Source organism: Schistocerca cancellata, chromosome 6 (assembly GCF_023864275.1).
Source record: "Schistocerca cancellata isolate TAMUIC-IGC-003103 chromosome 6, iqSchCanc2.1, whole genome shotgun sequence".
NCBI classification, from domain to species: Eukaryota; Metazoa; Arthropoda; class Insecta; order Orthoptera; family Acrididae; genus Schistocerca; species Schistocerca cancellata.
Genome location: NC_064631.1, coordinates 524608927 through 524623442, shown reverse-complemented (window position 1 = coordinate 524623442; position 14516 = coordinate 524608927). Strand labels below are relative to the sequence as shown.

General features: G+C 41.9%; 1 pseudogene; it reads left to right on the top strand.

The window, feature by feature from the left end:
• Positions 1-3947: 3947 nt before the first annotated feature.
• On the top strand, positions 3948-4065 carry LOC126089922 (5S ribosomal RNA; annotated as a pseudogene).
• The last annotated feature ends 10451 nt before the right edge of the window (positions 4066-14516 follow it).

The following is a 14516-nucleotide window of genomic DNA, read 5'->3' as shown; positions in this document are numbered from 1 at the left end:
AAAAAGTACGTGATATCCGAGGAAGAGACGGTGACGCCGAAACAGGCGTAAGGCGTATCCCCGTAGTGGCAGAAGAAGAAGGAGAGCACTAAAGTAGAAAGACTTACGAACAGCGAATTATGGGATAAATAACATCGGCGTGAAAATGAGCTTTTTAGGAGTTTTTTTCCATTTTCTACTTCGTTGATTACGATATTTATTTCAGTTTGCTTTAGAGTAGTTTAACATGAACAGCTGGAAACCGTCAGTGTTATGGGTGACAAATAACATTTTCACAACTTAGAACACAAATAAGTATTTCTAATCCAATTTCAAAGTGAACTTGTTCGTGGAATTCGTCTAACTATCAAACCAGGTCACTGCCCACAGTCAAGGACGTAAACCACGACTGGCAGCGGAAAGCAGTTCACCCCCCCCCCCCCTCTCTTCTTCCACCATCCTATAAATACAACTGAAATTCGCAAACAAAACTCATGTTCTGTGCCAGAGCATAGGCTGACGTAAGCATCCAATATCAGCCCGAGGAAAACGAGAACATACGAGGGTGGTTTGAAAAGTTCTCGGAAAGTATTAGAATAAAAGTACTTACATTTCTGAAACTTTTTTTTTATTTTTCGATGTAGTCTCCTTGCACATTAATGCACTTGGCCCAACGATGTTCCAGTGCCTTGATCCCATCTCGAAAATGAGTTTCCTCTGGGCCAGCAAAATAGTGTCAACTACGGCTATTAATTCTTCGTTTGAAGTGAATCTTCGTCCAACAAGAAAAATTTTCAGTTTTGGGAAGAGATGGAGATCTCACGGAGCCATATCAGGTGAATGAGACGGGTGTGGCAACAATTCATACCTTAGTTCGTGTAATTTTGCCATGGCGACGGAACATGTGTGCGAGCGTGCATTGTCTTGATGGAAGATGACTTTCTCGCTTTTTTCGCGTATATTTTGTTGCAATTTGTGGAGGAGGTTAGCATAGTCTTCTTCAGTAATTGTTTGCCCAGAGGGGAGATAATCTACAAACAGAATCCCCCTCGCATCTCATAACACTGCTGCCATGGCCTTTCCCGCCGAAGGAATCGTCTTTGCTATCTTTATTGGCGGAGAATCAGCATGTTTCCATTGCTGTTGCTTAGTCTCTGGGACAGTAGCGCACCCTAGTTTCATCTGTGGTCACAAACTGGCGCAAACAATCTTGTTCGTTTCTCCTAAAACGGGGCAAACATTGTTCCGATATGTCGATTCTCATGCGGTTTTGATCCAGCGTCAAGAGCCGCGGCATCCATCTTGCAGATAATTTTTTCATTTCTAGTTTTCTTGTTAAAATGTGGTATACCATCTCAGATGACATATGGCAAGCGTGAGCAATTTCACGAACTTTCAATCGGCGATTCTCCATAACAATTTCCTGCACTTTTGCAATGATTTCTGGAGTAGTGATACATCTTGGTCGACCACTGCGCGGATTATCATTTAAGCTCCCCCCCCACCAAGTTTAAATTCATTTGTCCACATGGGAACAGTTGAATACGAACGAGCACAGCCCCCCCCCCCCCCATCGTGTATTCTGGAAACCGGGATGAACGGCCTTTGCTCTCATTCGAAGTACTTAATCACTGCTCGAATCTCGATTTTTTCCATCTTCGCAAATCACTACTCGGGAACAACAACAGAGCCACGTCACCGCCACAGCTTCCAAGAGCACTGACGTGGCACGTGTTTACAGGCAACAGTCCAATGAATATCACGTGAACACCTCGTAGCGCTAGCGCTGACCTCTAGTGGTGATTCCGACAACGTTTCAAGCAATGGATGAGGGATAGTAAGCAAGTGTATCCACACCCGTTTGACATGGAACTTCTATACTATTTGGCCCTTTTCCACTATTATCCTTATTACAATTAAAATTAGCGCATGTCTCTAGGCTCTAAGGACTTTCGCTAGAATTTTACATTTAAGTCGTGATATTTTTTCTTGTGGTACCAGCCAATGTGGCAGATACTTAAAATTTGCATACAGAAAGATTCAAATGTATCGAAACGTCATATGCCTGACACGACAAAAAAATATGTAGAAATCTCATATACACAACACTCTCTCAGCTAAGCACTTTATTGGGCGCAGGTATCCATTACACAGTAGAACTGTTAGTATATTTGGTCATTAATGAAGCTTTTTTCTAGGAGACTTTACTTCCTTTTGTAAAAAGCTGTTTTTAGTTATGAAAAGAAGTATGAAAAGCAATTACTGTAGCTTAGTTCAGAGTTCTTATGTGTTGTGAAAGTTGCATTCAGATAGTTATATCAGTGTTCTAGGAACAACGTGGATGGTGATTTGTATTCTGGGTTACAGGCATTCATACTCTCTAGACGAGCCTCTAGCTGTGACAGAACTGTAATATGCACGTCACAATAATTGCACTGCGCCACTGGGATGTCTAATACATCTTCATATCATCGTATATCACACGGCACGTCTGCTCGCCACTGACGTCGTCTCTGTGCACCACCTATGCTGAGTGACAAACGAGCAGCGTCTAAAAAAGAGTGATGGACGCAACCCACAGTCGTATTAATCACGTTTAAGTGAGTAATGACTCACTGTCAGTGTGAGTTATCTTCTGATACATCCAAAACTATAGTACCATTTGTAAATATGCAAGGGTTACCTTAACACATGATCATGTGACATTCTATTTTGTTCGGAAATCCTAGACAGTCTCCGTCATGATAATTGACATCGGAAACTAGAATGATGTCTAGGAATTGCTGTACCGAGCAGACAAACAAACATAACTTTATATGGGTCAGTGCGATACTGCGTTTCCATTGATATATTCATAATAGTCATCATTTCTTCGAACAGTGTATGGAATTTGTTCTTCGGCGAACTAAAGACACAGGTTTATTCAACATGTACTCTGTCGTTGTACATAGATCAGGCCTTAAGACTGGACAGTGGGTCTCATAGCTGCTTTGGTTCAGTGTGGTAAATTAGAATTTCATTCTACACGGTACCATCGACACCTCCATGGGTAACAAAAACTCATGTGATGTATGTGACGGTAAATAGCTCAGACTGGCTGTACTGTCAAATCCAAATTCAACAGGAAGGGAGACCGTGAAAGTATCGTTAAGCAGGATCACCGACAGTAACATATCCATGGGACCAACTATTTATTATCAACAGTTTCTTATGATACCTATAATTAAAAACCAATTTTTTGAGTTTTGGGGCCTCGCTCTGATAACGACAATCAGTCCAAACTTGATAAAATTCATTTTGCTACAAATTATTATGCTCTGATACTAAAACATTGAAGTGTATCAATGTAGTCGAAGTAGCCCACCTGTGGTGACACATAACACATGAGAAATGTAATTCACGAATATTCTTGAAATACGAAAGTAATTTGTGTACCAAAAGTTTTTGTGAGCCCTAAAGACACAAGTTCGAAGAATTTTGCGAGAGAATTCCGTGGGCAAGCTGGATTATTATAATGATGTCATACAGCGTGAGACGAATAGGTTCAAATGACAATTGCAGCTGACTAATTACAGCATTCATGAAGTATGTATAGTTAACTCATGGGTACCTACCTTGGCCGCACCATATGCTTACAGTGCCATTTCAGCGCCAACACATTACTGCAGACCTTCTACAACCGCCTGGTCTGTGATCAACTCACAGGACTGATATGTTGCAGCTCAGCTCCACATCCATCACTCCTTTAATCACTACAAATGGCCGATAGTGCCCTGGGTGTGTTGTGGGGTAGGTAAGGGGTGCAGATGTGTCTCCTCATAGGGCAAACAGCATATCAGTACACCAGCTGTAGGTTGTGCCAGTGTATATGTTTCCACTTGGTCTTTTGGTTATGGAAACAGCTTTTCACTCACCTCTAGCACAGTAAACAGCGGCAGATGTCTTGGAAGTATTAATGGCTTGACCTCCTCAACAGCCTTGCCGCAGTGGTAACACCAGTTCCCGTCAGATCACCAAAGTTAAGCGCTGTCAGGCTGGGCTAGAACTTGGATGGGTGACCAGCCGGACTGCCAGGCGCTGTTGACAAGTTAACTGAGGAGCTACTGTAAGAGGTCCATGATTAAGGAATTTGTTGCTAGCGCACTCGAGCAGATGTAATTTCGATGGATTGCTCACGCGCTACCTGCGGTATGTAAGCTATAAGAGAATCTGAGACCAAAGAGCAGTGTTGACTGCAGTAGGAACTGTGTAGCAGTAGCAGTAAGTAGTTGCTAGCGAGCAGTCGTGTGTATCGAGTTGGCTGGGCCGGTCGTGGTGGAGCGATGGCGGAGCCTGAGCGATATAATATAAGGTAAAAGCCGCCTCGCGCATGTGTACTATTGTTATATCAAGCCCCATGTAAATATTTTTAAAAATCTCTTAATAATAATCTTTTTTATAAAAAATTAACTTCTGATAATCATTCATCTCAATTTAAAGAACTTACTAATTTCTCCAATCCATGGTCATCCCGATTATTGTAAAGAAAAATCAGTTGTTTCTTTTTATACATGACAAATCTATCGGCCAGCATTGCACAGGGCTGTGCCAGAAAAATTTCTTATAGGAGCAGATATATACGCGTTATCCGGCGACCTTATTGAGGTAAGAATTTTCTATTTATTCTGAATGATCTTTCAGGGCCATGACACAGAGCTGCTGACGTCCAAAAATCACCAGTTTAAATTCACAGTCAATTACTGAACGGTTATAAGTGAGTCTCAATTTAATTGAGAGTTTAGTCACATTGTGTTATTGGTAGGTTGCGGAATTTATCTGTTGGTAGGTTACGCTAAATGTCAATGTTATAATTATATTTTTTACTGTTGGGAGGTTTCGCAACCTTTTCTGTTGGGAGGTTACACTGAAAGAAAGAAATAATTATATTGTTTTTACTGTTGGAAGGTTACGGAAATTATTTTGTGGGGAGGTTACACTTGTCGACAACCGGCCAGCATCGTATTTCCTTTGCGTATTTCTGAGAAGTAGTCAGATATCTGCTCTTATTTACACTATTGTTAAATGTACATTGCATCTGGCGCAACACATTTACTGATTTGTCACCCTTTCTTTCACAGATCATCGGCAATTTATTGCTCTTTGTTGTCAATGTATTTGTTCCATTTTTGCTTTATCTTTGTTTGATTTTGTGCTTATCGTTGACTTGTGAAAATGCCGCGAAAAATTGCTATTAGTACATCGCGATGTGCAGTGAGGGAAAAAGCCGACTCGATTAATTTGACCGATAATACTAGCGACACTCAGTGTAATAGTGATAATCCCCTAATTACAGATAATCAGTGCGTGCCGATTACTAGTAATGATTTTGATCCTAATGATGAGCAAACAAATTCAATTATGTCCACCGTAAATGTAACAATTGATGACGCGGCACGTTCCGTTATAATGAACGCTGTCCACTTTGACACGCCTGATTTGCAAAATTTACGTAGCGAACAGAAAATTGCTTCTAACGAAGGTGAACAATGTACTGAAAATACACTCCTGGAAATTGAAATAAGAACACCGTGAATTCATTGTCCCAGGAAGGGGAAACTTAATTGACACATTCCTGGGGTCAGATACATCACATGATCACACTGACAGAACCACAGGCACATAGACACAGGCCATAGAGCATGCACAATGTCGGCACTAGTACAGTGTATATCCACCTTTCGCAGCAATGCAGGCTGCTCTTCTCCCATGGAGACGATCGTAGAGATGCTGGATGTAGTCCTGAGGAACGGCTTGCCATGCCATTTACACCTGGCGCCTCAGTTGGACCAGCGTTCGTGCTGGACGTGCAGACCGCGTGAGACGACGCTTCATCCAGTCCCAAACATGCTCAATGGGGGACAGATCCGGAGATCTTGCTGGCCAGGGTAGTTGACTTACACCTTCTAGAGCACGTTGGGTGGCACGGGATACATGCGGACGTGCATTGTCCTGTTGGAACAGCAAGTTCCTTTGCCGGTCTAGGAATGGTAGAACGATGGGTTCGATGACGGTTTGGATGTACCGTGCACTATTCAGTGTCCCCTCGACGATCACCAGTGGTGTATGGCCAGTGTAGGAGATCGCTCCCCACACCATGATGCCGGGTGTTGGCCCTGTGTGCCTCGGTCGTATGCAGTCCTGATTGTGGCGCTCAAACACGCATACGACCATCATTGGCACCAAGGCAGAAGCGACTCTCATCGCTGAAGACGACACGTCTCCATTCGTCCCTCCATTCACGCCTGTCGCGACACCACTGGAGGCGGGCTGCACGATGTTGGGGCGTGAGCGGAAGACGGCCTAACGGTGTGCGGGACCGTAGCCCAGCTTCATGGAGACGGTTGCGAATGATCCTCGCCGATACCCCAGGAGCAACACTGTCCCTAATTTGCTGGGAAGTGGCGGTGCGTTCCCCTACGGCACAGCGTAGGATCCTACGGTCTTGGCGTGCATCCGTGCGTCGCTGCGGTCCGGTCCCAGGTCGACGGGCACGTGCACCTTCCGCCGACCACTGGCGACAACATCGATGTACTGTGGAGACCTCACGCCCCACGTGTTGAGCAATTCGGCGGTACGTCCACCCGGCCTCCCGCATGCCCACTATACGCCCTCGCTCAAAGTCCGTCAACTGCACATACGGTTCACGTCCACGCTGTCGCGGCATGCTACCAGTGTTAAAGACTGCGATGGAGCTCCGTATGCCACGGCAAACTAGCTGACACTGACGGCGGCGGTGCACAAATGCTGCGCAGCTAGCGCCATTCGACGGCCAACACCGCGGTTCCTGGTGTGTCCGCTGTGCCGTGCGTGTGATCATTGCTTGTACAGCCCTCTCGCAGTGTCCGGAGCAAGTATGGTGGGTCTGACACATCGGTGTCAATGTGTTCTTTTTTCCATTTCCAGGAGTGTATGTCAGATTTATTTGATTCCGATGTAGTAACCAACAGTGCACATCCGATTGGCAAACTTTTTTGTGAATCAGACAATGACCAAATGGTTATTCAAAACGTGTCACATGGAGATACACCATCACACATCATAGAAGATAGAGTCGCTACTTTTGGCATGGATCAAGTTATGGCAGTATTACTACAACTTTATGAAAAACGCAGACAGTCGAATGAAAAACAAGACAACAATTACAAACAACTTAATGAAAAACTAGACAACAATTCCAAATAGTCGAATGATAAAAAAGACAACAATTTCAAACAACTTAGTGAACAGATTACAGCCGTTGCGCCGGCCGGAGTGGCCGTGCGGTTCTAGGCGCTACAGTCTGGAGCCGAGCGACCACTACGGTCGCAGGTTCGAATCCTGCCTCGCGCATGGGTGTGTGTGGTGTCCTTAGGTTAGTTAGGTTTAATTAGTTCTAAGTTCTAGGCGACTGATGACCTCAGAAGTTAAGTCGCATAGTGCTCAGAGCCATTTGAACCATTTACAGCCGTTTTTGTGCAATGTCATGATACTAAAGAACAATTACATGAGGAAATTAAGGCTTGTGCTAGGAACAGTAGTGAAGAAATTAGATCTGTGGCACAAGAATTAAGTAATACACATGCAGCCACAACTAAATTACTTAGAGATAAATTAGTGCAGTCGCTAAACAATGTTCTGAAAACGCAACACAGTTACGCGACGAGTTTAAATTAACGTCATCAGAACTTTCACGCACACTGGATGCGAAAGTAGATACGAAATTTAAACAACAAAACAGCCAAATTGACGAACGTTTTAATCACCACCTACAAAACAGTGAAACGCGTTACCGTAACTTTGTACAGGAACAGAACAAAGTAAAGAAACAAGTCATGGAAACAATTACTGCACAGAGGCAGGAAGATAAGCGTAAATTGTTTACGAAATCAAAAACATACGTAGACAACAACATTGCTGCAGTATCAGACGAAATCAATACTATCAAACAGTTGAACACCGAATTGCATGATGAAATCTCTGATCTTAAAACAAAAACAGACACACACACAGTAGACTTTCAGATAGTGACCAGCAGACTTGAACAATTGGAATTAACACAGGATCCCGATGCCATTAAAGCAGGCGTTAAGAAATTAAGCAAAACCACACGTAAAATCCAAAAACAAATTAATGCTTGTGACACTAAAAATGATGATCAGGTTAAAGCATTGACTGAAAAATTTGTTGAATTGGCCAGTCGTATTGATGTTATCGAAAATAACAATGACACCAAATCAGACGATACGTCACCAATTTCGTTCAGTCAAACACCCGAATTCGAAAACTTACAGCAGACAATCAGTGAGATAAGTTCATCCAACAATACATTGCGTAGAAAATTGTCATCTTTACAGCAAGAAGTGACAGAAATAAAAAATGTCTCAGTCTCTAACACGTCACAGGTTATGCCACATCTTGAACATTTGTCACACTCACACAGCCAGCATAATTTAGGTAATTTACAGAGAGTACGTGACTTAGAATCTGAACAGACACAGACAAATAGATTCTCATACAATCCTGAACCTGTTCAGACATTCAGAGACGGTAATTTTGATTACAAGCACTTTCTATCCGTTAGAAATTTTAAGGTATTTAAAAATGACAGAACACAAATACACCCTTTGGATTAGATACAACAATTTGCTTTCGCATTTCCACCAGCTTGGCCTGTAATACAGAAACTAAAATTTATTTGCAGCGCGTAAGGGACCTCTGGGGATTCATTACACTTCGATGAGTATGTGCCGTAGCGTGCACAGGGCCCCGAGCCGTAGTAGTGCTATTTCCGCTTTAGTTTTCTGCACTGCTGCCTTCTCTTTTACTATCCTTTATATCTATCAAAACAGCTCTTCAACTATCGATCTATATAGGATTAAGAATGAGTAAAAAAAAACCTGATATGACAAGTTTTATCGAAAGTGACAGTTTTCATTAGACACTCCCGAAATGATAAGAACTACTAGCGTAATTTTAATATCAGACAAAATTTTAATCATCAGTATGTACAAAATTTTCAGCAATCGCAGACACATTTGGCAATAATAGAGGTTTTTCACCACAAGAGCAACAAAACCAGCCGGTTAGCATACCTAACCAACAATGTAGTCAGCACGGTCAACTAAGCTTTAATGTTTCGCCGCCTACACGTGTTGCGTCGGCTCCACCAAATAGTAACGCACAGCAACAAGGAAATCACTACGTACAGAAAACACACCATTTCAACTTCTATCGCAATGCGCTGTATAGTAATGACTATCATGACAGACGCACTGTTTTCAGAACACGTATAACATCAGTAGGTTTTATCACCAGCAGAGTCAACCACAACAGATTACTATGAATGAACCAGATAGTCGGTATCATCCCGAACCTAATACGTCAGGAAGAAATAACCGAACAGTACAAATAGTCGAAATGCCACAGCATCCTCCCGCAAATAACAGCACGTCAAAAAGAATTTGACTAGATACAGTACAGGATGCATCTTCCAGCAACGTAAGCAATAATTTTGACACACACAATCATGTTCACGAAAATGTTATTACTTTTGACGATATCCGAGACACTTTTACATGAAAAACCAGTTCTTCAAAAAACCATTTCCCACCCTGTCATTGAAGTAAAGATTGGATGATACACATTTTCAGCAGTAATCGATTCTGGACCACCTATCTCAGTTATAAATGAAGACACTTTCAACGAATGTAACAAAGAGATTACTTATCCTACGTTACCATTACGCAAAACTAAAGTAAAAGGAGCAGTATCTGGTAAAGGAGTAGGTGTAAAATTACAGACACACTTATAATTTTGTACTGCAGGTCATACGTTCCACTCAAACATTGGATTGTTCCCTTATTGACAACAGACGTTATTTTAGGTACGAATGTTTTGGTACAACTTGACGCAATTATTGACTTTCAAAATTCCTATTTAATGTTAAAGGATGAAAAAGTACAACTGGCATTAGAATTTCAGCACGCTTTATCAGCAGAAGAACAGGCAATTAATCGAACAGAGGTCATTTCTACATCGCGTAACACGGACTGTCATTCCACATTGTTCACAGATACGTACGTACACAACTATAATACACCAGACGAAGCTGACTATGACGTTATGCAAATGATTTCTGAGAAAGTAAAGCAAAGCAGTGAAAATACAGACGACGAAAGTACAGAGCTACGCAAAATTCTTTTACAGCAAGCTCCAGTTTTTGACAACGTCCCTGGTACTATGCCCGGTTTTATGTATGAGTTTCAAGTTAAACAGCACGACACATTTAAAGCTAAACATTATCCCATTACTTATATCCAAAGAGAGCAAGTTAAGAAAGAATTACAAGCTATGCTAGACCAAGGAATTATTGAACCGGCAGTTGGTCCGTACATAAACCCGCTCCATATTGTTAAGAAAAAGGATGGTTTACTTCGACTCGTCCTTGATTCGCGTCATGTCAACGACATTATTATTAATGAAACAGATCGCCTACAGACACTAGAAGAACTTTTACAGAAATTTCATGGTATTGCTATTTATTCCACATTAGATTTGAAGTCGAGATTTTGGCAAATCCAGCTCCATCCGAACTGCAGAAAGTACACAGCTTTTCTCTGTTTTGCTGATTGTTACCAATTTTGCCTTCCCCCTATGAACCATGGACCTTGCCGTTGGTGGGGAGGCTTGCATGCCTCAACGATACAGATAGTGCAACCATAACGGAGGGGTATCTGTTGAGAGGCCAGACAAACGTGTGGTTCCTGAAGAGGGGCATCAGCCTTTTCAGTAGTTGCAGGGGCAGCAGTCTGGATGATTGACTGATCTGGCTTTGCAACACTAACCAAAACGGCCTTGCTGTTCTGGTACTGCGGACGGCTGAAAGCAAGGGGAAACTACAGCCGTAGTTTTTCTCGAGGGCATGCAGCTTTACTGTATGATTAAATGATGATGGCGACCTCTTGGGTAAAATTTCCGGAGGTAAAATAGTCCCCCATTCGGATCTCCGGGCGGGGACTACTCAAGACGACGTTGTTATCAGGAGAAAGAAAACTGGCGTTCTACGGATCGGAGCGTGGAATGTCAGATCCATTAATCGGGCAGGTAGGTTAGAAAATTTTAAAAAGGGAAATGGATAAGTTAAAGTTAGATATAGTGGGAATTAGTGAAGTTCGGTGGCAGGAGGAACAAGACTTGTGGCCAGGTGATAACAGGGTTATAAATACAAAAGCAAATAGGGCTAATGCAGGAGTAGGTTTAATAATGAATTAAAAATAGGTGTACGGGTAAGCTACTACAAACAGCATAGTGAACGCATTATTGTGGCCAAGATAGACACGAAGCCCACGCCTACTACAGTGTAGTTTATATGCCAACTAGCTCTGCAGATGACGAAGAAATTGATGAAATGTATCATGAGATAAAAGAAATTATTCAGGTAGTGAAGGGAGACGAAAATTTAATAGTCATGGGTGACTGGAATTCGTCAGTAGGAAAAGGGAGAGAACGAAACATAGTAGGTGAAACTTGGTTTAAGAATCATGAAAGAAGGTTGTATACATGGAAGAACCCTGGAGATACTAAAAGGTATCAGATAGATTATATAATGGTAAGACAGAGATTTAGGAACCAGGTTTTAAATTGTAAGATATTTCCAGGGGCAGATGTGGACTCTGACCACAATCTATTGGTTAATAACTGTAGATTAAAACTGAAGAAAATGCAAAAAGATGGGAATTTAAGGAGATGGGACCTGGATGAACTAAAAGAACCAGAGATTGTACAGAGTTTCAGGGAGGGCATAAGGGAACAATTGACAGAAATGGGGGAAAGAAATACAGTAGAAGAAGAATGGGTAGCTTTGAGAGATGAAATAGTGTAGGCAGCAGAGGATCAAATAGGTAAAAAGGAGAGGGCTAGTAGAAATCGTTGGGTTACAGAAGAAATATTGAATATAATTGATGAAACGAGAAAGTATAAAAATGCAGTAAATGTAGCAGGCAAAAAGGAATACATACGTCTCAAAAATGAGATCGACAGGAAGTGCAAAATGGCTAAGCAGGGATGCCTAGAGGACAAATGCAAGGATGTAGAGGCTTATCTCACTAGGGGAAGATAGATACTGCCTACAGGAAAACTAAGGAGACCTTTGGAGAAAGGAGAACCACTTGTATGAATATCAAGAGCTTTGATGGAAACCCAGTTCTAAGCAAAAAAGGGAAAGAGGAAAAGTGGAAGGGGTATATAGAGGGCCTATACAAGGGCGATGTACTTGAGGACAATATTATGGAAATGGAAGAGGATGTAGATAAAGATGAAATGGGAAATATGATACAGCGTGACGAGTTTGACAGAGCACTGAAAGACCTGAGTCGAAACAAGGCCCCGGGAATAGACAATGTTCCATTAGAACTACTGACGGCCTTGGGAGAGCCAGTCCTGGCAAAACTCTACCATCTTGTGAGTAAGATGTATGAGACAGGCGAAATACCCTCACAATTCAAGAAGAATATAAAAATCCCGATCCCAAAGAAAGCAGGTGTTGACAGATGTGAAAATTACCGAACTATCAGTTTAATAAGTGACCGCTGCAAAATACGAACGCGAATTCTTTACAGACGAATGAGAAGCCGACCTCGGGGAAGATCAGTTTGGATTCCGTAGAAATGTTGAACACGTGAGGCAATACTGACCCCACGACTTATCTTAGAAGAAAGATTAAGGAAAGGCAAACCTACGTTTCTAGCATGTGTAGACTTAGAGAAAGCCTTTGACAATGTTGACTGGAACACTCTCTTTAAAATTCTAAAGGTGGCAGGAGGAAAATGCAGAGGGTGAAAAGCTATTTACAATTTGTACAGAAGCCAGATGGCAGTTATAAGAGTCGAGCGGCATGAATCAGTGGTTGGGAAGGGAGTGAGACAGGGTTGTAGCCTATCCCCGATGTTATATCTGTATATTGAGTAGGGCAATAAAGGAAACAAAAGAAAAGTTCGGAGTAGGTATTAAAATCCATGGAAAAGAAATAAAAACTTTGAGGTTCGCCGATGACATTGTAATTCTGTCAGATACAGCAAAGGACTTGGAAGAGCAGTTGAACGAAATGGACAGTGTCTTGAAAGGAGGGTATGAGACGAACATCAACAAAAGCTAAACGAGGATAATGGAATGTAGTCAAATTAAATCGGGTGATGCTGAGGGAATTAGATTAGGAAATGAGGCAACTAAGGTAGTAAAGGAGTTTTGCTATTTGATGATGGTCAAAGTAGAGAGGATATGAAATGTAGACTGGCAATGGCAAGGAAAGCGTTTCTGAAGAAGAAAAATTTGTTAACATCGAGTATAGATTTAAATGTCAGGAAGTCATTTCTGAAAGTATTTGTATGAGGTGTAGCAATGTATGGAAGTGAAACGTGGACGATAAATAGCTTAGACAAGAAGAGAATAGAAGCTTTCGAAATGTGGTGTTACAGAAGAATGCTGAAGATTAGATGGGTGGAACACATTACTAATGAGGAGGTACTGAATAGAATTGGGGAGAAGAGGAGCTTGTGGCACAACTTGACTTGAAGAAGGGATCGGTTGGTAGGACATGTTGTGTGACATCGAGGGATCACCAATTTAGTACTGGAGGGCAGCGTGGAGGGTAAAAATCGTAGAGGGAGACCAAGAGATGAATACACTAAGCAGATTCAGAAGGATGTTGGCTGCAGTAGGTACTGGGAGATGAAGAAGCTTGCACTGGATAGAGTAGCCTGGAGAGCTGCATCGAACCAGTCTCAGGACTGAAGACCAGAATAAAAACAACATCAATTTTGCAAATTACCGTTCGGTCTAACAATTTCTTCAGCTGCATTTATTCGCGGTTTGAATACTATACTTCCGACAGAACTTAAAGACCGAATCACAACGTATGTAGACGACATTCTTATTGCAGAAGCTAACTGGTCTGAACATAATCTGATTCTGGAATAACTGTTACAAACTTTTCGTGCCCAAGGACTCACAGTTAAGCTTAACAAATCGCACTTTGGCAAAACTTCCATAAAATTTCTTGGACATGTAAATTCAGCAGAAGGCATTGCGCTTGATCCGGAAAAACTTCAAGCGTTACGTGACATTAGTGTTCCAACGACAAAGAAACAATTACGCAGCTTTCTGAGATTAATTAACTTTTTCCGTAAATTTAATCATTACTCTGCTTTAGACACCCCTAGATTATACCAATTGACGTGTAAAAACGCTATTTGGTCCTGGGATAGCCAAGCACATTCTGAATTTGTTAATTTGAAACATGCCTTGTTGAATGCACCTCTTTTATCACACCCAGATCTTACTAGACATTTTTCCATTGCCACCGACAGTTCTAACACCGCTTTAGGCGTACACATTTTTCAGGAAATTGAAGAAGACGGTACTACAGTAATTAAAAACACCGCCTTTGCAGGTCTCATTCTGTCACCTGCTGAACGCAATTATTCTGTCACAGAACTTGAAACATTATGTATTGTATGGGCATT